The sequence below is a fragment of the Rhinoderma darwinii genome, unplaced genomic scaffold, assembly GCF_050947455.1.
Source record: "Rhinoderma darwinii isolate aRhiDar2 unplaced genomic scaffold, aRhiDar2.hap1 Scaffold_138, whole genome shotgun sequence".
Lineage (NCBI taxonomy): Eukaryota > Metazoa > Chordata > Amphibia > Anura > Rhinodermatidae > Rhinoderma > Rhinoderma darwinii.
Window position 1 is genome coordinate 562,967 of NW_027461966.1, and position 27,769 is coordinate 590,735.

Sequence of the window (27,769 nt, forward strand, 5' to 3'; positions counted from 1 at the left end):
TGTCCTGCTTCCTCCACTCCTGATAGAGAGTATGAAGTCAACGGGATTCTGGGCACCAAGAGGTCCAGAGGGAAGCTCCGGTACCTGGTCAATTAGAAAATCTTTGGTCTGAGGAGAAATCTTGGGAACCTGAGGAAAATGATCATGCTTCATCTCTCCTCTGGAAATGTTGTCTTCACTTTCCCCACAAGGCTAAAAAGAGGGGGCATAAGGCTCTCTGCGGCTGCCATATACTTACCTCTACATGACGTCCTCTGGCTCCTGGCCACCACCACATACCTCCATCACTACGTGACATACACCTACTAACCCACACTTACTATATTGCACACATCCATTACATACCTACCTTCCTACCTGCACTCACTATATAACACTCATCCATTATATACCTACCTATCTGCACTCACTATATTACACTCATCGATTATATACCTACCTACCCAAACTCACTAATTTACACTCATCTATTATATACTTCTTTGCACTCACTAAATAACACACTTCCATTTTACACAAACCTACCCACACTCACTATATTATACTCATCCATTACCATTTATTTTAGCCTCTTTAGGGCTCTATGTGCTCTGACCCTTCTAGGGCATCTGTTTTTGGCCCCACGCAGGCACCATTTCAGTGGTCCTCGGGCACTATTTATATAGTCCTTACTCGGGAACCATTTCTATGGTCTTCATCTAGGTACCATTTATTTTGCCTCTTTAGGGCTCTCTTTGTTTTGGCCCTTTTCTAGGGCATCATCTCTTTTTGGCCACACGCAGGCACCATTTCAGTGGTCCTCGGGCACTATTTATATGGTCCTTTCTCGGGCACCATTTCTATGGTCCTCATTTGGGTACCATTTATTTTGGCCTCTTTAGGGCTCTATTTGTTTTGACCCTTTTCTAGGGCATCTGTTTTTGGCCACACGCAGGCACCATTTCAGTGGTCCTCGGGCACTATTTATATAGTCCTTTCTCAGGAACCATTTCTATGGTCTTCATCTAGGTACCATTTATTTGGCCTCTTTAGGGCTCTCTTTGTTTTGGCCCTTTTCTAGGGCATCATCTGTTTTTGGCCACACGCAGGCACCATTTCAGTGGTCCTCGGGCACTATTTATATGGTCCTTTCTCGGGCACCATTTCTATGGTCCTCATTTGGGTACCATTTATTTTGGCCTCTTTAGGGCTCTATTTGTTTTGACCCTTTTCTAGGGCATCTGTTTTTGGCCACATGCAGGCACCATTTCAGTGGTCCTCGGGCACTATTTATATGTTCCTTTCTCGGGCACCATTTCTATGGTCCTCATTTGGGTACCATTTATTTTGGCCTCTTTAGGGCTCTATTTGTTTTGACCCTTTTCTAGGGCATCTGTTTTTGGCCACACGCAGGCACCATTTCAGTGGTCCTCGGGCACTATTTATATAGTCCTTACTCAGGAACCATTTCTATGGTCTTCATCTAGGTACCATTTATTTGGCCTCTTTAGGGCTCTCTTTGTTTTGGCCCTTTTCTAGGGCATCATCTGTTTTTGGCCACACGCAGGCACCATTTCAGTGGTCCTCGGGCACTATTTATATGGTCCTTTCTCGGGCACCATTTCTATGGTCCTCATTTGGGTACCATTTATTTTGGCCTCTTTAGGGCTCTATTTGTTTTGACCCTTTTCTAGGGCATCTGTTTTTGGCCACACGCAGGCACCATTTCAGTGGTCCTCGGGCACTATTTATATAGTCCTTACTCGGGAACCATTTCTATGGTCTCCATCTAGGTACCATTTATTTGGCCTCTCTAGGGCTCTCTTTGTTTTGGCCCTTTTCTAGGGCATCATCTGTTTTTGGCCACACGCAGGCACCATTTCAGTGGTCCTCGGCCACTATTTATATAGTTCTTACTCAGGAACCATTTCTATGGTCCTCATTTGGGTACCATTTATTTGGCCTCTTTAGGGCTCTCTTTGTTTTGGCCCTTTTCTAGGGCAACATCTTGTTGTAACCTTTCATCTACAGCGTAATCTCGCGAGATTACGCTGTGCTCTACTGTAACTACCATAGACACATTAACGAAGTGCAGGGATTGTGAATAGACATCCCGTGGAATGTCTATTCACTGTCAAAACTGTCTTCGGTATTGTTAATGTGTTAGTATAAGACAGCACATAGCGATCTAAAAGGATCCCTATGCGCTGCCTAAATGAATGGAGAGGAGTGCATGACGCTGATTGGTCAGCGTCATACACTCCTCTGTACAACGCCCACTTGGTCTGAAGTAAAAACACGCCCACTTGGGCATTAAGACACTCATTAGCATAAATCTAAAATCGCTAATAAAGTGGTGAAAATAGATCGTTTTTTTTTTTAAATAGAAAGCATTACTGTCACCTACATTACAGCGCCGATCTCCTAATGTATGAGATTGGGCACTTATAATGTGGTGACAGAGCCTCTTTAACCCCCTCCCGCTGTGGCCACTTTTGACCTTCCTGACAGAGCCTCATTTTTCAAAGCTGACATGTTTCAATTATGTGGTAATAACTCCAGAATGCTTTTACCTATCCAAGCGATTCTGAGGTTGTTTTCTCGTGACACATTGGACTTTATGTTACTGGCAAAATTTCCCCGATACATTCAGTATTTAATTGTGAAAAACACCAAAATTTGCATTTTTCTCAATTTGAATGTATCTGCTTGTAAGACAGGCAGTTATAACACACAAAAATGTTGCTAATTAACATCCCCCATATGTCTACTTTAGATTGGCCTCTGTTTTTGAAAATCCTTTTATTTTTCTAGGACGTTACAAGGCTTAGAAACTTAGCAGCAATTTCTCACATTTTCAAGAAAATTTCAAAAGGCTATTTTTACAGGGGCCAGTTCAGCTGTGAAGTGGCTTTGAGGTCCTTATATATTAGAAACCCCCAATAAGTCACCCCATTTTAAAAACTGCACCCCTCAAAGTATTCAAAACAGCATTTAGAAAGTTTCTTAACCCTTTAGACATTTCGCAGGAATTAAGGCAAACTAGAGGTGAAATTTACAAAGTTCATTATTTTTTTCCAGAAATTCAATTTGAATCCATTTTTTTTTGTACCACAGAAGGTTTTACCAGAGAAATACAACTTAATATTTATTTCCCAGGTTCTGCAGTTTTAGGAAATATCCCACATGTAGCTCTAGTGTGATAAAGGACTGAAGCACCGGCCTCAGAAGCAAATTAGCACCTAGTGGATTTTGGGCCTCCTTTTTATTAGAATATATTTTAGGCACCATGTCAGCTTTGAAGAGGTCTTGTGGAACTAAAACAGTGGAAACTCCCCAAAAGTGACCCCATTTGGGAAACTACACCCCTCAAGGAATTTATTTAGGGGTGTAGCAAGCATTTTGAGCCGCCAGTTTTTTTGCAAAAATTTTTGGAACTAAGCCATGAAAATTAAAATCTAAATTTTTTACCACAACATTTGTGGAGCAATTTCTCCCGAGTAAAACAATACCCCACATGTGGTAATAAACGGTTGTTTGGACACACGGCAGGGCTGAGAAGGGAAAGAGCGCCATTTGGCTCTTGGAGCTCAAATTTAGCAGGAATGGTTTGCGGAGGCCATGTCTCATTTGCAAAGCCCCTGAGGGGACAAAACAGTGGAAACCCCCAACAAGTGACCCCATTTTGGAAACTACACCCCATGAGGAAATTATCTAGGGGTATAGTGAGCATTTTGACCCCACAGGTTTTTTGCAGACATTTTTGGAAGTAGGCTGTGTAAATGAAAATCGAATTTTTTTCAAATAAAATGTAGGCTTAGCTATTTTTTTTTTCATTTCCACAAGGACTAAAGGAGAAAAAGCACCATAAAATTTGTAAAGAAATTTCTCCCGAGTAAAACAGTACCCCACATGTGGTAATAAATGGCTGTTTGGACACACGGCGAGGCTGAGAAGGGAAAGAGCGCCATTTGGCTTTTGGAACTCAAATTTAACAGGAATGGTTTGCGGAGGCCATGTTGCATTTGCAAAGCCCCTGAGGGGACAAAACAGTGGAAACCCCCAACAAGTGACCCCATTTTGGAAACTACACCCCATGAGGAAATTATCTAGGGGTACAGTGAGCAGTTTGACCCTACAGGCGTTTTACAGAACTTATTGGAAGTAGGCCGTAAAAATGAAAATCTACATTTTTTCAAAGAAAATGTAGGTTTAGCTAATTTTTTTTCATTTCCACAAGGACTTAAGGAGAAAAAGCATTTGTAAAACAATTTCTCCCGAGTAAAACAATACCCCACATGTGGTCATAAACATCTGTTTGGACACACGGTAGGGATCAGAATGGAAGGAGCACCATTTGGATTTTGGAATGGTTTCTGGGCGCCATGTCACATTTGCTGAGCCCCTGTAGTACTAGTAGTCATTTGTGTTGCACATGATTAGAAATTCCCATGTAGCCCCAACCTAAAGCATAAAGTTCCTTCATGGGCAAAGCTGCCAACAAAAATAGGTATTTCCCATGATGCAGTAAAGTGATTTGGAAGTATATGGGGGCTGTAGATGGGATCTGCTCCCAATCGTACACGCATTCTCATATGTCTCACTATAGAGACTCTCTCCATGTAAGGGGCAGACATTACAAGATATCTGCAACCCCGGCATTATTCCCCATGTAGAAGATCATTCCCACAAAAATCCTTCATGTGTCTACAACTGTCCATAAAAGAGAGTCATTCATTCCTAAATATGTCACCAATCTTTCCTGATTACGCCATTTTATGGGTGCAACACGTCCGGCCATGTGTAGCAGTATACATATATACTCTATGTGAATAACGCAGACAATACATTCATATTAAATAGTCACCTACCTCTTGTAACTTACCTGTACACCACATAGGATTATGACTGATGACATCACATGAAGACACGTCATCTCTAAAAAGGGAAGAAAAAACAGTAAATAGATTGTAAATAAAAATAATAATTCTCAGTTAGACCCCGTTTACACAGAGTTTTTTTGCAGGCAGAAAAATCTGCCTCAAAATTCATTCAGGAATGGAAAATCTGCCTGCAAATTCTTGCCTCTATTTTCGTGGCCTTTTTCGCTGCATTTTTCGGGTAAAAAACGGCGGAAAGAAAGAGTATGCCGCTTTTTTGTAACACAAGCGGCTGAAAGCCGCCGCGGAAAAAACCGCCTCCGCCTCCCATTGAAATCAATGGGAGGTGGTTTGGGACTTTTTTTTACACTAAATCTGATACGGTTTCCGCATAAAAAAACTTTGTGTGAACTGGGCCTTACAGATGTGTTAACCCTTAACTTGCATCAAGTTATACAATGTATCATAATACCAATTCAATACAATCTCGTGCCATCTAGCAAAAAAAAGCAACATACACTTGTTTTTAACATGGGAGTCTATGGGCGACATATGGCATCCGTCGGAGTAAATACTTTCTTTTACATCTTCGTTTAACATCTCGCGCCATATATCTCGGGTTAGGCCCCATGCACATGACCGTATTTTCATCTATCCGTAAATACTGTCGGTAAATACGAATCCGTAGTCATCCGTATATATATGGAACGATATCCGCAAATACGGTCTGTAGTGCATCCATATTTGATCCGTATATACGGATACGTAAAAAAAAGGGAGGCTGCAAATGATGTCACTAACATGTTGCTTAGCAACGCTTCTGTAAATACGGATGGTTTATGCATACACATCCGTAGCCGTCCATATATACGGAAGCGCCCATAGGCTTCTATGGGAGAGTGGCAGGTTCTATCATTTTTTCAGCAAAAATACAGAAAGGTGTCCGTGGCCAATAGAAATGAATGGGTCCGTAATTACGGATGAAAAATACGGTGTACATAAATTAAAGAGGCTCTGTCACCAGATTTTGCAACCCCTATCTGCTATTGCAGCAGATCGGCGCTGCAATGTAGATTACAGTAACGTTTTTATTTTTAAAAAACGAGCATTTTTGACCAAGTTATGACCACTTTTGTATTTATGCAAATGAGGCTTTCTAAAGTCCAACTGGGCGTGTTTACAGTAAAAGTACAACTGGGCGTGTATTATGTGTGTTACATCGGGGCGTGTATTATGTGTGTTACATCGGGGCGTGTTTACTACTTTTACTAGCTGGGCGTTCTGACGAGAAGTATCATCCACTTCTCTTCACAACACCCAGCTTCTGGCAGTGCAGACACAGCGTGTTCTCGAGAGATCACGCTGTGTCGTCACTCACTTCCTGCCCCAGGTCCTGCATCGTGTCGGACGAGCGAGGACACATCGGCACCAGAGGCTACAGTTGATTCTGCAGCAGCATCGGCGTTTGCAGGTAAGTCGATGTAGCTACTTACCTGCAAACGCTGATGCTGCTGCAGAATCAACTGTAGCCTCTGGTGCCGACACGATGCAGGACGGGGGCAGGAAGTGAGTGACGTCACAGCGTGATCTCTCGAGAACACGCTGTGTGTCTGCACTGCCAGAAGCTGGGTGGTAACGAAGAGAAGTGGATGATGCTGATTCGTCAGCATCATACACTCCCATTCCTAACGCCCAGCTAGTAAAAGAAGTAAAAACGCCCAGATGTAACACACAATACACGCCCAGTTGTACTTTTACTGTAAACACGCCCAGTTGTACTTTTGCAAGCCTCATTTGCATAAATACAAAAATGGTCATAACTTGGCCAAAAATGCTCGTTTAAAAAAAAATAAAAACGTTACTGTAATCTACATTGCAGCGACGATCTGCTGCAATAGCAGATAGGGGTTGCAAAATCTGGTGACAGAGCCTCTTTAAGGAAGGACACTTCTGTATATCTGCCCAGAGAAAACCCAGACAACTGTTGTCACCCAAATTGTCCACACTCCTGAATGGCAAGACTGCTTAGTAATGTAACGCTACAGTATGGTGAGGTGACATATCACTTCATAACTAGACAGATTTACTATTTATATAGAGATGTGATAAAATCAATGCTACGGGGGCTGAAGGGAGGCAGAAAAGAAGAACGTTTTGCTTCTGAGTTGTTTCCTGTTAACCCTTTCCTGTCGCTGCACTGGCTATTTATGTAAAGGAAAGGGTATTTAAATATGGCGCCTGCTCAGAAGCAGAGCGGGCGTCATAGCCGCTGGGTCTCTGCTGTGTAACACCGGCTCACACGCGGCAAGATGGTGGGAGCCGGTGTGTTCCTCTAGCAGCTGGCCGCCTTGTGAACGCTCCCAGCCCTGCTATAGGAAGATTGCTATTAGGACCTGCCTGTGGCAGGTCTCAATAACAAAGTACTGATTTCACCATAGACTGCAATACTGTGATATTGCAGTCTATGGCACAAGCGATCCAATGATCGCAGGTACAAGTCTTCTAGAGGGGCTAAAAAAACAATAAAAAAATTCCCTAGATCACAATATAAAAATAAACATAAACACATTAGGTATCCCTGCGTCCGAAAATACCCAAACTATAATAATATAAAAATATTTATCCAATATGGTGAACACCGTAGCGTGAAAAAAAAAAAATGTCTGAATCGCTATTTTTTTGCCACTACAACCGCCCACAAAATTTAATGAAGTGTTTGAAATGCCCGATATTCCCCAAAATGGTATCAATAAAAACCACATCTTTCCACGTACAAAAAGACGCCTTACACAGCCCTGTACACAGAAATATAAAAACGTTATTATGGGGGTCACAATATGGTGCAAATATTTTTTTCAAACGTTGTCGTTTTTTTAAAGGTAATAAAACATAACAAAAACTATATAAATTTGGTATCACCGCGATCGTACTGACCCTCAGAATAAAGGTAACACGTCACTTTCACTGTACAGTGAACACCGTAAAAACGAAATCCATAAGAAAATGCCGGCCTGCTGTTTTTTTCCAATTCCACTCCATTCTAAAAAAAAATTCCAGCTTCCCAGTACATCACACATAATATTAACCCCTTCCCTCTTTAGCCACTTTTGACCTTCCTGACAGAGCCTCATTTTTCAAATCTGACATGTTTCCCTTTATGTGGTAATAACTTCGGAATGCTTTAACCTATCCAAGCGATTCTGAGATTGTTTTCTCATGACACATTGGACTTTATGTTACTGGCAACATTTGCTCGATACATACAGTATTTAAATGTGAAAAACACCAAAATGTAACGAAAAATTGCAAAAATTAGCATTTTTCTAAATTTAAATGTATCTGCCTGCAGATAGTAATACCACACACAATTATTGCTAATTAACATCCCCCATATGTCTACTTTAGATTGGCCTCGTTTTTTGAACATCCTTTTATTTTTCTAGGATATTACAAGGCTTAGAACTTTAGCAGCAATTTCTCACATTTTCAAGAAAATTTCAAAAGGCTATTTTTACAGGGGCCAGTTCAGTTGTGAAGCGGCTTTGAGGTCCTTAGATCTTAGAAACCACCAAAAAGTCACCCCATTTTAAAAACTTCACCCCTCAAAGTATTCAAAACAGCATTTAGAAAGTTTCTTAACCCTTTAGACGTTTCACAGGAATTAAACAAAAGTAGAGGTGAAATTTACAAACTAAATTTTTTGTTGTTGCAGAAATTAATTTTTAATCCATTTTTTTTGTAACACAAAGTTTAACCAGAGAAACGCAACTCAATATTTATTGCCCAGGTTCTGCAGTTTTAGGAAATATCTCACATGTGGTCCTAGTGTGCTAATGGACTGAAGCATCGGCCTCAGAAGCAAAGGAGCAACTAGAGGATTTTGGGGTCTCCTTTTTATTAGAATATATTTTAGGCTTCACGTCAGTTTTGAAGGGCTCTTGTGGTACCAAAACAGTGGAAACCCCCCAAAAGTGACCCCATTTGGGAAACTACACCCCTCGAAGGAATTTATTTAGGGGTATAGTGAGAAATTTGACAAGACAGTTTTTTTGCAGAAATTTTTTGGAAGTAGGCTGTGAAAATGAAAATCTACATTCTTTCAAATAAAATGTATTTTTAGCAAATTTTTTTTTATTTCCAAAAGGACTAAAGGAGAAAAAGCACCGCAACATTTGTAGAGCGATTTCTCCCGAGTAAAAGAATACTCCACATGTGGTCATAAACGTCTGTTTGGACACATAGCAGGGCTTAGAAGGGAAAGAGCGCTATTTGACTTTTGGAGCTCAAATTTAGCAGGAATGGTTTGCGGAGGCCATGTCGCATTTGCAAAGCCCCTGAGGGACGAACACAGTGGAAACCCCCCACAAGTGGCCCCATTTTGGAAACTGCACCCCTTGAGGAAATTATATAGGGGTATAGTGAGCATTTTGACACTGCAGGTTTTTTGCAGAAATTATTGGAAGTAGGCCGTGAAAATGAAAATCTATATTCTTTCAAAGAAAATGTAGGTTTAGCTAATTTTTTCTCATTTCCACAAGGATTAAAGGAGAAAAAGCATTTGTAAAGCAATCTCTCTAGAGTAAAACAATACCCCACATGTGGCAATAAATTGCTGTTTGGACACACGGCAAGGCTTAGAAGGGAAAGAACTCCATTTGGCTTTTGGAGCTCAAATTTAGCAGGAATGGCCAGGACACATTTTCAGAGCCCTTGAGGGGACAAAACAATGAAAACGCCAAAAAAGTGACCCCATTTTGGAAACTACACCCCTTGAAGATCTAAGTGTGTGGTGATCATTTTGACCCCCACAGGTGTTTCATAGAATTTATTAGAATTGGGCAGTGAAAATAAAAACAATCCTTTTTCATCAATAAGATGTAGCTTTAGGTCAACATTTTTAATTTTCTCAACAAATAAAGGAAAAAAAGAACCCCCCCCCCCAATATTTGTAAAGCAATTTCTCCTGAGTACGGCAATACCCCATTTGTGGTCATAAACTGCTGTTTGGGCACATGGCAAGGAACAGAAGAGAAGGAGCGGCATTTCGCTTTTGGAGCCCAGATTTTGCTGGATTGGTTTCTTGACACCATGTCACTTTTGCAAAGCCACTAAGGTACCAGTACAGTGGAAACTACCCAAAAGTGACTCCATTTGTGATACTACACCCCTTCAGGAATTAATCTAGGGGTGTAGTGAGCATTTTGACCCCACAGCTGTTTCATAGATTTTATTTGAATTGGGCAGTGAAAATAAAAATTACATTACACGTAGCTTTAGCTCAAAAAATTTAATTTTCTCAAAAAATTAAGTAGAAAAAGAACCCAAAATTTGTTAAGCAATTTCTCCCGACTACGGCAATACCCCATATGTGGTTATAAACTCATTTTTGGGCACACAGCAGGGCTCAGAAGGGAAGGAGCGCAATTTAGCTTTCAGAGTACAGATTTTGCTGGATTGGTTTCTGGTCGTTATGTCGCATTTGCAAAACCCCTGTGGGACCAAAACAGTGGAAACCCCCCCAAAAGTGATCCCCATTTTGGAAACTACACCCCTCAATGCATTTACATAGTGGTGTAGTGAGCATGTTAACTCTGCAGCTGTTTTGCATAAATTAGTGTGCACTCGATATTGCAGAGTGAAAATGGGATATTTTCCATAGATATGCCAATATGTGGTGCCCAGCTTGTGCCACCATAACAAGACCGCGCTCTAATTATTATGCTGTGTTTCCCGGTTTTAGAATCACCCTACATGGGGCCCTAATCTTTTGCCTGGACATTTGACAGGGCTCATTGCGAGAGTACCATGCGAAATTGAGGCCTAATTTGGCGATTTACACAGAATTGGTTCACAATTGCAGAGGCTCAGATGGGAAATAATAAAATAAACCCCCCAGAAGTGACCCCATTTTAGAAACTACACCCCTCGAGGCATTTAGTAAGGGGTGTAGTGAGCATTTTCACCCCACAGGTTTTTTCCATAAATAAATGTGCTGCGTATGGTGCAAAGTAAAAATTAAATTTTTTCCCCAGAATTGCCAATTCAGTGGCAAGTATGTCGTGCCCAGCTTAGGACACTGTAGACACACACCCCAAAAATTGTTAAAAGGGTTCTCCCGGGTATGGCGGCGCCATATATGTGGAAGTAAACTGCTGTTTGGGCACACTGTAGGGCTCAGATGGGTGGGAGCGCCATTTGGCTTTTGAAGCGTAGATTTTGCTTGGTAGTAGTTTTGTTTGAGTATTACTGGTGTTTCCATTTATAATGTGGGGGTACATGTAAGCTGGGCAGAGTACATCAGGGGCATAGTCAGGTGGCATAATAATGGGGTAAAAAAACAATAAAATGATCCATAGATGTGTGCTACGCAGTGAAGCCATCCTTTCTGCACAGGCCCGTGTCGCACTCATATATGGCGTCCTTTCTTATCCCCCTTTGGTCCACACTCCGCACCTTTGCAGTTTGTGGAATTTTGCTGGGAAGTGTTGTCCTGGTATAATATGGGCACCCTCGCTTCTAGCAGATATGTTTGGGTCCCCCCTTCATGGTTCAATAATTTGAGGGCCCTGATAAATCGTATCTTGAAACAGATGAAATGTTCCCCTCTGATCTGCACAACTGCATGTTTTTATTTCCTGACTTATTGGAGCCATAACTAATTTTATTTTTTCATAGACGTAGTGGTATGAGGGCTGTTTTTTTGAGGGACAAGCTGTAGTTATTATTGGTACCATTTTGGGGTACATGCGACTTTTTGATCACCTTTTATCCTATTTTTTGAGAGGCAAGGTGACCAAGAAACAGCAATTCTGCCATAGTTTTTTTAGGGTTTTTTTATACAGTGTTCACCATGCGTTATAAATTACATGTTAACTTTATTCTGCGGGTCGGTACGATTCCGGCAATACCTAATTTATGGCACTTTTTTATGTTTTACAACTTTTTGCACAATAAAATTACTTTTGTAAAAAGAATGTATTTTTTCTGTCGCCAAGTTGTGAGAACCAAATATGTATGCTTTATTTTTTTTTTTCAATAATAAAGGACTTGATAAGGGAAAAAGGGCGATTGTGTTTTATTTTATTACTTAAAACTTTTATTATATTTTTTACAACTTTTTTTACACTTTACTTTAGTCCCGATAGGGGACTTGAAGGTCCAACTGTCAGATTTTTTTTTCTAATACATTGCACTACCTACGTAGTGCAATGTATTAGATCTGTCAGTCATTCACTGACAGCAAGCAGATTAGGCTTCGCCTCCGAGCGAGGCCTAATCGGCTTCCGTAATGGCAAACAGGAGGCCATTGTTAGGTCTCCTGGTGTCATAGTAGCAGTCGGCAGTTGTGCGATTGCAGGGCACAGCTGCCGATCTGCTAGCAACCACAAAGATCCAGCGATCGGATCTGATCGCTGCATCTGAGGGGTTAATGGCAGGGATCAGCGCTAGCTCCAGTTCCTGCCGTTACATGTGGATGTCAGCTGTAACATAAAGCTGATATCCACCGCTGATGGCTCCGGCTCATCTCCTGAGCCGGCGCCATCTTGCCGGCAGCTACGGAAGCCTTTCAGGCCACGCCTCCGGGCGGAGGCAGGAAGTTTTCCGTTCTAGGCACACCGGGAGGCCACTATTAGGCCTCCGGTTGCCATTGCAGCCACCGACACCCCAGCGATTTCATTGCTGGGGTGTCGATGAGATGCAAACACCTTTAATGTAGGCATCGCTTTTGACGGCTGCATTTAAGGGGTTAATGTCGGGGATCGAAGTTAACTTCGGTCCCGCCGTTACAGCAGGATGTCAGCTGTCAGATACAGCTGACATCCGGGGATGATGGCACCGACTCAGCTTCTGAGCCGGTGCCAAACATTTGGTGTAAGTATACGACATTTTGCGGAAAGCACTGGCTTTCCATCTCGTATACTTACGACAAATTCGGGAAGGGGTTAAATAGCACCATTAGAAAGTACAACTTGTCCCATAAAAATGAAACCCACACATGGCCGTGTCAACAAAAAAATAAAAAAGTTATTACTCTTGGAAGGCAGGGCGGAAAAAAAAGCATAAAAACGAAAATCAGTCTGGTCCTCAAAGGGTTAAAGGGCTATTCCAGTTTCTGCGAATAAAAATAATTTTTTGTATAAAGGAAAGATATAACATTTTTCAATATACTTTCTGTATTATTTCCTTACGATTTTAAGATCTCTTCTTGCTGTCATTGAATAGTAATGTACATTTTTTTTACTTACATTGGATAAAAATCTGTCAGATGTCAGCCTCCAAAATTAAATTCAGACCCCAGACCAGAACCCTAAATTAATTCAGACCCCGATATTAATACTGTCTCTAGACCAGACACCTGAATATATTCAGACCCCTGACTAGACCCCAAATTCAATTAAGACACCAGACCCAGAGCGGCCATTAGTAGTATCTGGGCCCTGTACTGACAAATGGTTAGGGCCCCTTTGGCTCCCAACCTCCATTGTTTACTTTTGGTGGAGACTTGGGTATTACATGATCCTGCTCCAGTATAATTGGGGGATCCCCACACACAGTGCTCCTTGATTTGTGGGTTTATATTGCAGTTCTGTGCTAGAAACAAGTGCTGAATTATCAGAGTGTCTGTATTATTGGATGCCGGATTAAAGGAATTACACTCTATGTTTATATTAACACACAACCTGTAGACATATGAACATTATATACACAACATATATACAGCGTGGCTGCGGGGGAGGGGGGGCTGCTCTGTGTAATGACGGCCATGTGGTGTAATAGAGTATATGGACAGGGGGTGTATAAAGCAGATAGACCCTATAAGTGAGCAGGTGAGAGGGGTAAAGACAAGGAGAATTGTGGGTAAACCAGTGGGCGGACAGGTGTGAAGCTCCACCCCCGCTCTCACCTGTCTTACAGGAAACCTCCGGCCACAGATGAAGACTTCCCAGCGCTCCTGAATCCTCCGCTGCAGTATCTGGGTGACGTCTTTCTGTTCAGGGCTCGGCCGTTTGCTGTGCTGACGTCTCCTGCCTCCTAATGCAGAAGCAGGAGGGTCTGTCACACGGGAGGACTTGATGGAGGAGCTGCTCGGTCCTCTGGTCTGGACGCTGCTGCCGTCCCCTCGTCCTCATTTCCATGGAGTGATTGACACCCCCAGAGTCATGGAACTGCTGAATAGTGACGTCACTGGGAGGTCCTGAAGCTCCGGCGTCTGCAGAAATGGAGGGATCGCAGGTCCTTGTGCAGCTTCACTCAGATCCAGATAAGATAAAACCGCTCTCCTGCAGGAGTGTCCCCATAATCCAGCGCTTTTATTATCTCCCCTGTGGACATGTCCTGGCGTCTTCTTGTTATAGTCACCGGACGTCTGATTTACCCTCTAACACTGAGATGTCGGCTTCTGATCAGAGTTATGGCGCTCTACCTGCCCCCGATATGTCACCTGAATGGCGCCGTTCTGGAGATCCCCCGCTGTCCTCTACTAGGCCGCAGCTGAAGCCGGTAATAACCATGACAACAGAGCAGCGTTGCCATGAGCCACCCAGGAGCTCGTATAGGAAATATTACAACTGCCATTACCAGTGAGCGGAGATATTGGAAGAGATTTATTATTAGTGTCATGAGGAACATTGTACATAATAAATGACTTGTGACGTTTCTCTTCTTTACGACACCTCATGACTGACATTTATATGCACCCCAAAAAATTGGACAGCTGCGTGTATGGTAAAATTAAAAAAAGCCCATAGTCCCCTGGAAATTCCCCGCTGCTCCAGCGCCGATGACCCTGTGGTCTCCCGCCAGTCTCTGGTTTATTTCCTCAAAACCTGGACAACCCCTTCATTTGTGAGAATTGAGAACCTCCAAGAAGAAAGGCCGAAATAAAGAGCTTAAAGAGGCTCTGTCACCACATTATAAGTGGCCTATATTGTACGTGATGTGATCGGCGCTGTAATGTGGATCACAGCAGTGTTTTTTTATTTAGAAAAACGATCATTTTTGACGGAGTTATGACCTATATTAGCTTTATGCTAATGAGTCTCTCAATGGACAACTGGGCGTGTTTTACTATATGACCAAGTGGGCGATCACATCATGTACAAGATAGACCACTTATAATGTGGTGACAGCGCCTCCTTAAGGTTTGTCTCATGAAGAACAGCCTCTTCTGCAATCAGGGTATGATCACACGGAGTGTTTTCAGGCGTATTTTGGGGCGTTTACGCATCGAAAAATGCCTGAAAAAAATGGAAGAACGCCTGCAAACATCTGCCCATTGATTTCAATGGGAAATACGGCGTTCTGTTCCAACGGGGCGTTTTTTTACGCCTCGTTTTCCAAAATAAGGGTATTCCTTTAACATGGAATATGCTGCGATCACTTTTTGAGTCATACCTGCCATACCTGCCCACAGGTTGTGTGTGTTATTGCAGCCCTGCCTCTTTTACTACAATGAAGCTGAGCTGCAATACCAGGCACGACCCATGGACAAGTGTGGCACTGTTTTTGGAAGAAAGCAGCCATGTTTTTCTAATCCTGGACAACTTCTTTAACCCTTCCCTGTCAAGATGGGAATCTCATACGTCCCGGCAGGAAGGCACCTTGGTAGACAAGGACGAATAAATCAGGAACCAACATGAAGTTTAACCCCTTCCCGACATTTGACGTATCCATACGCCAAAGTCGGGAAGGGGAAGTATGGAACAGGCTCACGGAGTGAACCCGCTCCATACGATGCCGGTGTATATGTATATGACACTCGTGCACGATCCCGCTTGTTTAACTCGTTAAATGCCACGGTCAATAGCAACCACAGCATTTAAATCGTTAGAAAGAGGGGGCGACCCCCTCTAACAGCTCATCACGCCCCCCCGCAATGCAATCGTGGAAAGCGGCAGTTATGGGAGCACTCGTTGGCACTTTTATGGGAGCACTGGATGGCAGTGTTATGGGAGCACTGTGGTTGGCACTGTTATGGGAACACTGTACTTGGCACTGCTGTGGGAGCACTGTGGTTGGCACTGGTATGGAGACACTGTGGCTGTCATTTATTATGAGGGCAATGTGGTATTTCGTTGCACTGTGAATGTCCTTAACCCCTTCCCGCTCCTGGACGTACTATTAGGTCATGGTAGCTGTATCGTTCGCGCTCCATGACCTAATAGTACGTCTCGGGAGTAACGGCCATTTCGGCCGTCCTCCCGACACATACAAGAGCTGTGACAGCTGCTGTGTCGTACAGCAGCTGCCGCAGCTCCTACAGCGGCGACCGATCGCTGTGTCCCCGCTGATTAACCCCTTAAAAGCCGCGTTCAATAGGGATCGCGGCTTTTTAGGGGTTAAGCTACAATCGCCGGCCTGCTACACGATAGCGGCCGGCGATTGTAACTATGGCAACCGGACACCAAACAATGGCGTCCGGCTATGCCATCGACAAAGTCAGGACCCACTATGCTTGCTGTCAGTGAGTAGATGACAGCTCTAATACACTGCACTACGCATGTAGTGCAGTGTATTAGAATAGCGATCAGGACCTCCTGCCCTCATGTCCCCTAGTGGGACAAAGTAATAAAGTTAAAAAAAAGTACAAAAAAGATGTGTAAAAATAAGAAAATAAAAGATGCAAAAGTAATAAAAGTAAAAATCCCCCTTTTTACCTTATCAGTCCTTTATTATTAATAAAAATAGATAAATAAACAAATAAACTATACATAATTGGTATCGCCGCGTCCGTAACGGCCTGAACTACAAAATGATTTCATTATTTATCCCGCGTGGTGAACGCCGAAAAGAAAATAATAATAAACCGTACCAGAATCACAATTGTTTGGTCACTTCACCTCCCAAAAAATGGAATAAAAAGAGATCAAAAAGTCGCATGTACCGAAAAATGGTCCTGATGGAAACTACAGTTCGTTACGCAAAAAATAAGTCCTCGCACGGCTTTATTGATGGAAAAATATAAAAGTTCTGGCTCTTAGAATAAGGTAACACAAAAAGTGAATGATTTTTTACAAAACGTATTTTATTGTGCAAACGCCATAAGACATAAAAAAAACTATAAACATCTGGTATCGCCGTAATCGTATCGCCCCGCAGAATAAAGTGAATATGTCATTTATAGCGCACGGTGTAAAAAAAATAGAATAAAAAAACAATAGTAGAATTGCTGTTTTTTAGTCACCGCGCCACCTAAAAATAGAATAAAAACTGATCCAAAAGCCGCATGCACCCCAAGAAAACTACAATGGATTCCTCAAGGGGTCTAGTATCCAAAATGGGGTCATTTTTGGGGGATTCCGCTGTTTTGGCACCACAAGACCTCTTCAAACCGGACATGGTGCCTAATAAAAAAGAGGCCTCAAAATCCACTATTTTATTGCTTCGGAGGCCGGTGCTTCAGTCCATTACCACCCGAGGGCCACATGTGGGATATTTCTCAAAACTGCAGAATCTGGGCAATAAATATTGAGGTTTCTCTGGTAAAACCTTTTGTGTTATAGAAAAAAAAGGTATAAAAATGATTTTCTGACAAAAATAAATATGTCAATTTCACCTCTACTTTGCTCTAAATTCCTGTGAAACACCTAAAGGGTTCATAAAATTTCTAAATGCTGTTGTGAATACTTTGAGGGGTCTAGTTTCTAAAATGGGGTGTCTAATATATAGGCCCCTCAAAGCAACATCAGAACTGAACTGGAACCTAAAAAAAAAAAAATCCTAATGAGCATTGGCTACTCCAAGATGACCCCAGTTTTGACCGTTTGTATAAACGGAGACCCTTATTAGACCGTTTCAGTGCCCGGTTTTCCCAGCATACACCCCCGAGAATTGTATTTCTATTGATGAGTCCTTGGTACATTTTAAAGGGAGGCTTCAATTCCTCGAGTACCTGCCGGGTAAGAGGGCAAGGTATGGCGTGAAGATGTGTAAGCTGTGTGAGTGCATCAGGGTATACCTACAGATTTAGGATACATGAAGGGAAGGGCACCAGTATTCAGCCCCCAGAATGCCCCCCCCCCCCCCTTACTGGGAGTTATGCAAAAATTGTGTGGGATTTGGTGCACCCACTGCTGGACCAGGGTTACCACCTCTACCTGGATAATTTTTATACCAGCGTCCCACTCTTCAAGTGCCTCGCTTCCAGAAGTCCGGCGGCATGCGGCACTGCTAGAACAAATCTGAGAGGCCTCCCTAAGACTCTGCAGGGCAAACACTCAGAAGGGGTGAGAGCAGGGCACAATCTAGCAGCAACAGATTGTGTGTCAAGTACAAGACAAGAGAGATGCCACACCAGTACCCATGTACCTGTACGAGGTACCAGTACAGAGACCCCCAAACCAGACTGCATCCTGGACTACAATAGGTACATGGGAGGGGTGGACTTGTCAGATCAAGTCCTGAAGCCCTACTGCGCCATGCGGTGTGGTATGAGAAGCTGGCCGTGCACATCATACAGATGGCATTGTACAATGCGTACGTGCTACATCCATGTACAGGCCAGACGGGAACTTTCCTGGAATTTCAAGAGGTGGTTATCAAGAAACTAATTTTTAGAGACCAAGAAGGGGGGACACCCAGTACTTCTGGAAGCAAGGCCACACGCATCGTACCAGGGCAACACTTTCCAGGAGAAGTTCCCCAAACTGGCAAGAAAGGAAAAAGTCAAAAGAGGTACAAAGTCTGCTATAAGAGGGGGATAAGGGATGACACAATATATCAATGTGACGTGTCCCGAAAAACTAAGGCTCCGTATGAAAGAGTGCTTCAAAATGTATCATACATCACTTGATTTTTAATCTACCCCAGTTTTACTTACCCTGATGCACTCCGCACAGATTATCCCCCTTATCTTTCCCTTCTGAGCCCTGCCGTGTGCCCTGGCAGCTGATAACAGCCACATTGAGGGTATTGCCATATCCGTGAGAACCCACATTACAGTTTATGGGGTGTATGTCCCGGTAAAAATGCTCACTACACCTCTAGATGAATGCCTTAAGGGTGTAGTTTTTAAAATTGGGTCACTTCTCAGAGGTTTCAACTGTACTGGTACCTCAGGGGCTTCTGCATACATGACTTTTCACCAGAAAATCCCCAGTAGACCAAATGGTGGTCCTTTCCTTCTGAGCCCTCCCATGAGCCCAAATGTCAGTTTATCACCACAAATTGGGCATTGCCGCACTCAGGACAAATTGGGCAACAAAATTGGGTATTTTATTTCTTGTGAAAATAATATATTTTGAGCTAAAAAAAACATATTATTGGAAAAAATTATATTTTTTTTAAATTCCCAGCCCAATTCAAATAAGTTCTGTGAAGAAACTATGGGGGTCTAAATGGTCACATAACCCATCATTTAATTCCTTGAGGGGTGTAGTTTCCAAAATGGGGTCACTTCTGGTGGGTTTCCATTGCTTTGATACCTCTGGGGCTCTGCAAATGCGACATGGCACCCAAAAAACAAACCAGCAAAATCTGGACTCCAAAGAACACACAGCGCTCCTTCCCTTCTGAGGCCTCCCATGGGCTCAAACGGCAGTTTATCTCCACAAATGGGGTATTGCTGCACTTAGTAGAAATTGGGCAACAAAATGGTGTATTTTGTTCCCTGTGAAAATAAGAAATTATGATAAAAAATTACATGTTATTGGAAAAAATTTCATTTTTTTTATTTCACAGCCCAATTCAAATAGGTGCTGTGAAAAAACTGTGCAGTCTAAATGGTAAAAACAACCATAAATGAATTCCTTGAGAGGTGTAGTTTCCAAAATGGGGTCACTTCTGGTGGTTTTCCATTGCTTTGATACCTCTGGGGCCAGGGCCGATTCTAGCTTTTCTGCTGCCTGAGGCGAAAATGGAAATGGCGCCCACCCCCCCCCCCCCCCCCCCCCCTCCACACAAAAAAAAAAAAAATTGTAAGTAAGAAACAACTTGTAAAACGAAACAAAAAAATTAAAGCTGTGTGAACAAAAAAATACATTAGGGCCTGTTCACATCACCGTTCGCTTCTGTTCCGAGGTTCTGTCGGGTGAACCCCGCAACGGAAAGTGAAAGTGACAGCACAGCTTCCGTTTCAGTCTGGTTTCCGGTTTTCCGACGGAATCAATAGCGGAGTCGACTACGGAACGGAACGGAATCGAACGGTGATGTGAACAGGCCCTTATTGAACATCATTGTTATAAACTGCAAGGTCTCATAATGCTACAGGCAATTGTGTAGTAAATATCCCTATATTGCCCCAGCTATAAATACTAGTAAAATGACCAGGGCAATGTGTATCCAAAATTCAAACACGAAAATGAAAGAACAATGTCAGTGTTCAAACTTGTGTCAGGGCTCCTTTAATGGCTCTTTACAGTCAGTATAGTAACACATGCGGCACTTTACAGTCAGTATAGTAACACATGCGGCACTTTACAGTCAGTATAGTAACACATGCGGCACTTTACAGTAAGTATAGTAATACATGCGGCACTTTACAGTCAGTATAGTAACACACGCGGCACTTTACAGTCAGTATAGTAACACATGCGTCACTTTACAGTCAGTATAGTAACACATGCGGCACTTTACAGTAAGTATAGTAATACATGCGGCACTTTACAGTCAGTATTGTAACACATACTGCTCTTTACAGTCAGTATAGTAACACATGCGGCACTTTACAGTCAGTATAGTAACACATGCGGCACTTTACAGTCAGTATAGTAACACATGCGGAACTTTACAGTCAGTATAGTAACACATGCGGCACTTTACAGTCAGTATAGTAATACATGCGGCACTTTACAGTCAGTATAGTAACACATGCTGCTCTTTACAGTCAGTATAGTAACACATGCGGCACTTTACAGTCAGTATAGTAACACATGCGGCACTTTACAGTCAGTATAGTAACACATGCGGCACTTTACAGTCAGTATAGTAACACATGCGGCACTTTACAGTCAGTATAGTAATACATGCGGCACTTTACAGTCAGTATAGTAACACATGCGGCACTTTACAGTCAGTATAGTAACACATGCGGCACTTTACAGTCAGTATAGTAACGCACGCTGCACTTTACAGTCAGTATAGTAACGCATGCGGCACTTTACAGTCAGTATAGTAACACATGCGGCACTTTACAGTCAGTAAAGTAACACATGCGGCACTTTACAGTCAGTATAGTAACACATGCGGCACTTTACAGTCAGTATAGTAACACATGCGGCACTTTACAGTCAGTATAGTAACGCACGCTGCACTTTACAGTCAGTATAGTAACGCATGCGGCACTTTACAGTCAGTATAGTAACACATGCGGCACTTTACAGTCAGTATAGTAACACATGCGGCACTTTACAGTCAGTATAGTAACACATGCGGCACTTTACAGTCAGTATAGTAATACATGCGGCACTTTACAGTCAGTATAGTAACACATGCTGCTCTTTACAGTCAGTATAGTAACACATGCGGCACTTTACAGTCAGTATAGTAACACATGCGGCACTTTACAGTCAGTATAGTAACACATGCGGCACTTTACAGTAAGTATAGTAATACATGCGCCACTTTACAGTCAGTATTGTAACACATGCTGCTCTTTACAGTCAGTATAGTAACACATGCGGCACTTTACAGTCAGTATAGTAACACATGCGGCACTTTACAGTCAGTATAGTAACACATGAGGCACTTTACAGTCAGTATAGTAACACATGCGGCACTTTACAGTCAGTATAGTAACACATGCGGCACTTTACAGTCAGTATAGTAACACATGCGGCACTTTACAGTCAGTATAGTAACACATGCGGCACTTTACAGTCAGTATAATAACACATGCGGCACTTTACAGTCAGTATAGTAGCACATGCAGCACTTTACAGTCAGTAAAGTAACACATGCAGCACTTTACAGTCAGTATAGTAACACATGCGGCACTTTACAGTCAGTATAGTAACACATGCTGCACTTTACAGTCAGTATAGTAACACATGCGGCACTTTACAGTCAGTATAGTAACGCACGCTGCACTTTACAGTCAGTATAGTTACACACGCTGCACTTTACAGTCAGTATAGTAACACATGCGGCACTTTACATTCAGTATAGTAACACATGCGGCACTTTACAGTCAGTATAGTAACGCACGCTGCACTTTACAGTCAGTATAGTAACACATGCGGCACTTTACAGTCAATATAGTAACACATGCGGCACTTTACAGTCAGTATAGTAACGCACGCTGCACTTTACAGTCAGTATAGTAACACATGCGGAACTTTACAGTCAGTATAGTAACGCACGCGGCACTTTACAGTCAGTATAGTAACACATGCGGCACTTTACAGTCAGTTCAGTAACACATGCGGCACTTTACAGTCAGTATATTAACACATGCAGCACTTTACAGTCAGTATAGTAACACATGCTGCACTTTACAGTCAGTATAGTAACGCATGCTGCACTTTACAGTCAGTATAGTAACACATGCGGCACTTTACAGTCAGTATAGGAACACATGCGGCACCTTACAGTCAGTATAGGAACTCATGCGGCACTTTACAGTCAGTATAGTAACACATGCGGCACTTTACAGTCAGTATAGTAACGCATGCTGCACTTGCTTTCTGTCCACGTCTATTGGATCTGTACTACCAATCCGTAATATTTGTAAACCGAAACTGCACAGACCAGACTAGGAATGAATGTGATCATCGAGCCAGTAATATAATCTGAAAACTATTCACTGCATGTTCAGGTCTTAAAGAATTGAGATGATTCAGGAAAAAGGACCACCGGCGCTGCTATATAGGATGTCGAGGCAATGAAATAAATAAATAATATTTATTTGTAAAGACAGGGCTACGCGTTTCGACGCCGGACCGGCGTCTTCATCAGGCCAGCTTGATTTATTTATTTTATTGCCTCGACATCCCATATAGCAGCGCCGGTGGTCCTTTTTCCTGAATCATCTCAATTATTTACCTTGACAGCAAAACTTTTTGCATGTGTACGGACCTGGCTGCAGCTTCATGCTTTTGTGATACCTACTGGTATCCATTCTCTAAGGTGAGCAATTTTCTTGTTGGTCATATTGCTCAATATACTCCCTCGCTTTATTGCACTATGTGGCGCCGTGTCTCCTTTTTATTTTTCTAATCCAGGTCTTAAAGAGGCTCTGTCACCAGATTTTGCAACCCCTATCTCCTATTGCAGCAGATCGGCACTGCAATGTAGATAAGAGTAACGTGTTGTTTTTTTTAAAAACGAGCATTTTTGGCCAAGTTATGACCATTTTTATATTTATGCAAATGAGGCTTTCTAAAGTACAACTGGGCGTGTTTAAAGTTATGTACAAGTGGGCGTGTATTGTGTTCGTTACATCTGGGCGTTTTTACTTCTTTTACTAGCTGGGCGTTGTGTATAGAAGTGAATGATGCTGACGAATCAGCATCATCCACTTCTCTTCTTTACCACCCAGCTTCTGGCAGTTCACAGACACACAGCGTGTCCTCGCGAGATCATGCTGTGACGTCACTCACTTCCTGCCCGAGGTCCTGCATCGTGTCGGACGAGCGAGGACACATCGGCACCAGAGGCTACAGTTGATTCTGCAGCAGCATCGGCGTTTGCAGGTAAGTCGATGTAGCTACTTACCTGCAAACGCTGATGCTGCTGCAGAATCAACTGTAGCCTCTGGTGCCGATGTGGCCGACACGATGCAGGACCTAGGGCAGGAAGTGAGTGACGACACAGCGTGATCTCGCGAGGACACGCTGTGTGTCTGTGAACTGCCAGAAGCTGGGTGGTAACGAAGAGAAGTGGATGATGCTGATTCGTCAGCATCATTCACTTCTATACACAACGCCCAGCTAGTAAAAGAAGTAAAAACGCCCCGATGTACGCACACAATACACGCCCAGTTGTACTTTAGAAAGCCTCATTTGCATAAATATACAAATGGTCATAACTTGGCCAAAAATGCTCGTTTTTAAAAAAAATTATTTTTTTACTCGTATCTACATTGCAGCGCCGATCTGCTGCAATAGCAGATAGGGGTTGCAAAATCTGGTGACAGAGCCTCTTTAAAGGGGTTGTTCCAAGATTAAATGTTATCCCCTGTCTACAGGACAGGACATAACATGCTGATCAGTGGGGCTCCCTCGTACCCCTGAGTTAATGACGATGGAGGTCAAGCATACACCCTGCCGCTCCAGTTACTCAGGGGTACAAGGGACCACCGTTCCAGTTATCAGTGGGGGTCCCAGTGGTCAGACCCCCACCGATCAGCATGTTATGTCCTGTCCTGTAGACAGGGGATAACATTTAATCTTGGAACAACCCCTTTAACTGCAAGGGGCAAAAATTTATATTTAGAAAAAAAGGCATATGGAACAGTAGCAAAGCAAAAAATAAACTGCGCACAACCTATAAATAAATATGTACCAGCAGTGTATATACCGCACAGATCCATATATAGCAGCAGTGTATATACCGCACAGATCCATATATAGCAGCAGTGAATATACCGCACAGATCAATATATAGCAGCAGTGAATATACCGCACAGATCCATATATAGCAGCAGTGAATATACCGCTCTGATCCATATATAGCAGCAGTGTATATACCGCACAGATCCATATATAGCAGCAGTGAATATACCGCACATATAAATATATACCAGCAGTGTATATACCGCACAGATCCATATATAGCAGCAGTGTATATACCGCACAGATCAATATATAGCAGCAGTGTATATACCGCACAGATCAATATATAGCAGCAGTGTATACAGTGGCGGATTAAGTAAACCATGGGCCCTGGGCTGTTCCACAAGCTTGGGCCCCCTTGTCCACCACCGCCCTGCCACGTCATGTCTATATTAAACACCACCTTTCTGTGTGAGCATTGACAAATGAGTGCTACGATTCCCCTTGTCAAAGGGCTGTGTCCCTACACACTGACAGTCTTCAACCATCGCTGACAGTATCACACTGTGTAGGGACACATCCTCCTGACAAGGGGAATGGTAACACGCATTTGTCTATTAGTCCTGGGTACACAAAGACTTTATGTGGAATACAAGGATTTCCGATAACAGACATGTCAGGAGAGGTGACAGATAAATGCAATGACTCACAGGTGATGTCTTCACTGATAGGTCGTTCTCTTTTCTTCTCCATCTGACACAGACCGCTATGGCGACTTCTCCTGATGACTGCAGTTTCCTGATGAGAAATCTTTTCCCCTTGATTCTGTAGCCATTTTCAGCGTCTATAGCAACATAAAAATTCAGAAATAAACACCATAAATTGTCTTATACCCCAGACCCCTAAGCAAATTAAGACCCAGGCCCATACATTAACTCAAACCAATAAATTCAGTCCCCAAGAGGTAACTAAACTTTTAAAAAACATTTGGCGTGTCATAGTGAGAGTGATATGTCAGAAGTTTTGATTGATGGGGGTCCCAGCATTGAGACCACCACCGATCACTAAAACAAAGCTGCAGGAGTGCCCGGGTGAGCGCTGTACCACTTAATTTCTGATTGTCTTTCCTCGTCGCGGTGTACGGACTCATAGACTTTCTGTTGTGCCCATAGACCGCATGCTCGGCTATCAGAGGAAAGACGATCAGAAACAAAGTGGCTCCTCACTCACCTGAGCGCTTCTGCCACTTTGTTTCAGCGATTGGTGGGGTCTCAGTGCCCAGACCCCCACCGATTAGAACATTTGACATGTCACTATGACATGTAATTTTTTTTAAAAAGTTTCGTTAGTTACCCTTTAAGCAGTCAGACACCCCTCCCCAGTGCATCTGACTGACTGCTGAGTGCCCTATGGGAGGGTCTAAGTGTCTGACACTTAGGGCGGATTTACACGAGCGTGTGCGTTTTGCGCACACAAAAAATGCGGCGTTTTGCGCGCGCAAAAGGCACTTAACAGCTCCGTGTGTCATCACCATATGATGCGCGGCTGCGTGCCTTTCGCGCACCCGCCATCATTATGACACTCTGTTTGTATGTTTGTAGCACCTGGTGCTTTTCTGTTTGCAATCATAGTTATACTGCTGTTGAGCAAATCACGCACGTCCCACGGAGGTGCCTCCGTGTGGCATGCGTGATTTTCACGCACCCATTGACTTCAATGGGTGCGTGATGCGCAAAAAACGCAGAAATATAGGACATGTCGTCAGTTTTATGCAGCAGACTCACGCTGCGCAAAAATCACTGACAGTCTGCACTGCCCCATATACTTGCATAGGTCCGTGCGAGGCGCGTGAAAAGCACGCGCGTTGCACGGACAAATTACACGTTCGTGTAAATCCGCCCTTATGGCTCTTGGGGGGGGAAGGAGTTATTCCCCTATAGAACCCTGAACAGTCAATCAAACGCTCTGACCCCCCCTGCAGAATAATAACTACTGAGGGCTCCATGTGGGAGATTATACTGCAGGGGGGGGTTCTGAGCATCTGACTTACTGCAGAGGGCTCTATGGGTGGGAAATTATTTTGCACACAAAAAATGTGAGATTAAACACCCTATATACAATTCACACTAACACCAAACACTATATATTCAAACCACACACACTATATAGACTTACATTATAGACACTATAAACACAGCACACACTATATACACAGCACACACTATATACACAGCACACACTATATACACCACACACACTATATAGACTTACATTATGACACACATAAACACACACACACTACATAGACTTACATTATAGACACTATATACACAGCACACACTATATACACAGCACACACTATATAGACTTACATTATGACACACACACACACACACATAAACACACACACACACACTACATAGACTTACATTATAGACACTATATACACAGCACACACTATATACACAGCACACACTATATACACAGCACACACTATATACACAGCACACACTATATAGACTTACATTATGACACACACACACACACACTACATAGACTTACATTATAGACACTATATACACAGCACACACTATATAGACTTACATTAACTAACACACACACACTTACCAGTCTCTTCCTCTGCGGTGCTTGTCTCTGGCAGCCTCCAGGACCTTAATCATGTGACTGTGACGTCACCACAGGTCCTTCACCCTCTAGTTTCAGTTTTGCCGTTATCAGGCAGCTGCTGGAGGTTTAGACAGGAGGGACAGTGCACAACAGCACAGAGGAGCAGACTGTCAGGGAGACTCCAGCACCTGCCCATCACAATCTCTGACAGTCTGCTCTCTACAGCTGATGTGCTGTGCCCCTGTTCCCTGGCCGCAATTGACTCCCCCTGCACATTCCCCCCGCCTCTAGAATGCGGCCGGCAGCAGCAGCCCTGGAGAGTTTTGTTTCACTTGTGTGCGGTGTGAGAAGCTATGGGCCCCCCTGCAAGCCTTGGGCCCCGGGCGACCGCCCGAAACGCCCATATGGGGATCCGCCACTGAGTGTATATACCGCACAGATCCATATATAGCAGCAGTGAATATACCGCACAGATCCATATATAGCAGCAGTGAATATACCGCACAGATCCATATATAGCAGCAGTGAATATACCGCACAGATCCATATATAGCAGCAGTGTATATACCGCTCTGATCCATATATAGCAGCAGTGAATATACCGCTCTGATCCATATATAGCAGCAGTGAATATACTGCACATATAAATATATAGCAGCAGTGTATATACCGCACAGATCCATATATAGCAGCAGTGAATATACCGCACAGATCCATATATAGCAGCAGTGTATATACCGCTCTGATCCATATATAGCAGCAGTGAATATACCGCTCTGATCCATATATAGCAGCAGTGAATATACTGCACATATAAATATATAGCAGCAGTGTATATACCGCACAGATCCA

At 43.0% G+C, this 27,769-nt stretch overlaps 1 long non-coding RNA gene across 1 annotated transcript; it reads right to left on the reverse strand.

The window, feature by feature from the left end:
- Positions 1-1,847: 1,847 nt before the first annotated feature.
- Positions 1,848-26,991, reverse strand: LOC142699143 (uncharacterized). Its single transcript, XR_012866024.1, has 3 exons — positions 26,918-26,991; positions 25,000-25,133; positions 1,848-4,917 (listed from the first exon to the last, which is right to left on the reverse strand). It is a non-coding gene; the product is annotated as an uncharacterized LOC142699143 (long non-coding RNA).
- Between the last annotated feature and the right edge of the window lie 778 nt (positions 26,992-27,769).